Consider the following 2,397-nt stretch of genomic DNA (forward strand, 5'->3'; position numbering starts at 1 on the left):
AAGTAAAAAATATAAAAAAAATAATCCATATAATATTGTTAGTTTAATTTTGTTATCATTAACAGCAGTGCATCATATCCTCAACATAAAAGGGTGTTGTCCCACTATGTTGATTATTTGCACCGAAAATGTTTGGTAACTAAAGAAAATCAATCAAAAATAGTCATAATTTACCTTATTTAACATTCATTAATTATTGCGATAATTAATTAATACTAAATAAAATAAATTTTGGCTGTTTTTTTTGTCTACCTAGTATTACTCTATTTGCACGGTCTACCAATTAGTGAGAATAATAGAACGAATGTCGTTGATGTTTTGTTGCTTCATTAATCTATGTCACATTATTACTATTTACACACTAACGTAGCATTTGTTTAGTATTCATGTCTATTAGAGATATAGACATAATGTCACATATTTATCGTTTGTTTGACTAGATATAAATTTTTATAAATACAATAGTACATAAGTATACATAAAAATATATGTATTTGGTGTTTTTTTTAGCTGAAATATTAATATTAGACATGAACATAGAATTTTTTTTTATATTTTTGTCCTTATTTTTTTTATTTTTATTTTTACTCTTCATAACCTAATCTTACTCTTTTCAGATTTTTCTCCTTTATCTTTTCTCTTCCTTCCTCCCTTCATCTTGCTTGTTGTCGTTCGGTCGCTGGATCTCGCCCCTGCTCCTCTGAGCTCGGCGGAGGTGCTCAATGGCAGTGGGTTCTAGTTTGAGGCAAGAGCAGGGAAAGGCTTCGGTGGTGAGCCGAGGGAGGAGAAGAGGTCGCGCTGTGACGGTGGCGCTAGGGTAGCGCGAAGAGAGAAAATGAAAAGGGTTGCGGGCTGTGATGGCGGTTTTAGGTGGCTCGCCGGCTTCTGCTTCCATTCTTCTTCTGCTTCTGCTTCTATTATATTGTTGATTTCTGATTATTGTTGTTTCTGGTTGCTTCTACTTCTGTTTCTGCTCCTGCTCCTGCTCCTGCTTCTTCTTGATTACATTGTTTATTTATTGTTGTTGTTATTGTTCTGCTCCTGCTTCTGTTTCTTCTCCTGCTCCTGCTCTTGTTTCTACTTGATTACATTGTTGATTTATTGTTGTTGTTGCTTGTGCTTCTACTTCTGCTTGTGCTTCTACTTATACTTGATTTTGGGGAAGAAGGAGAACATGTATTTTGGTTCGAATGACGATTTTAAAATTAAGTTAAACCTTTGAGACTATTTTATAGCGAAAAAAAGGCTGAGAACGAAATAAATTTTCGGCCTCTATGTTAGAAACCAAAATCATACTTAACCCTTCAATTTTTTTATTTGAATTGTGGAACTGATGATTAAATTTTATTGGTAATATTAATTTTGATTGAAGGTTAAAAATTTAGTAATGGTTGGAGTGATAATGATAATGATAATGGTAGTAATGGTAGTTATATTTAGGATAAAATAAACATTTAAATTAGATAATTATATCTTATGCATATATCTATATCTATTTATATATTTATTTTTGTATTTTTGTGTTTAAAAGACACCAACTAAACAGAGCCTAAAAGAATAATAGTTAAAAATACTAAAACACTTAAAATCACAATACACTTAAAATGCTTTATATACAATACACTCTCTTTCTCTCACATTAGTAGTATTTTGAATTTTAATTATATTTTTCTGTTATCAACAACTGCTTGCTTTCTAGCTTGCTTATTAGAATATGACTTAAATATTAATTTAGAGAAACTCTTGAGGCAAATAATTTTTAGTAGTTTTAGTCATTATTTAGCAAGTGTAAATATTAAATTATCTTTAATAATAAATTTTATTAATTTATATGTATAAACTTATGATAAATATATGTGTAAATTATATATTTTTTGTATGCAAAACGTTTATAAATATACACTTAGTTTAGTAAAACTTTTATTTTTTAAAAATTATAGTATTTATATTTGGTAAATCAAATTAAAAATAGTTTTCAATAAACACAAGTAATATCAATTACCTTTGGTAAAATAGCTTTTGAAATTTAAAAATACTATAATAAACATAAATAATATAAGCATTAAATTTAAAATTTAGTTAACATATGAGGTATATTAGACTTTTAAATTTTGAAAAACACAAGCCAATTTTAAAAAGTTCTATCTTATGTGCTTTTAAAAATATCTCGATCTTTTAAAAACTGCAAGTACAAGTGATTTTTTTATTTACGAAACACAAAATGAGGAATTTGAGTTTTTAAAAAACACAAGTATCCCTTAAAAAAACTTTACCAAACTAAGCCTAAGTGTAAATTATTACTCACCAAATACTAAAAAAATAATATTTATTGAATATATAGCATTGTTCATTAATTTACATGTAATATGGTCCATAAAATTAAAATTAAATTGCGCT

This window comes from Arachis ipaensis, chromosome B07 (genome assembly GCF_000816755.2).
Source record: "Arachis ipaensis cultivar K30076 chromosome B07, Araip1.1, whole genome shotgun sequence".
NCBI classification, from domain to species: Eukaryota; Viridiplantae; Streptophyta; class Magnoliopsida; order Fabales; family Fabaceae; genus Arachis; species Arachis ipaensis.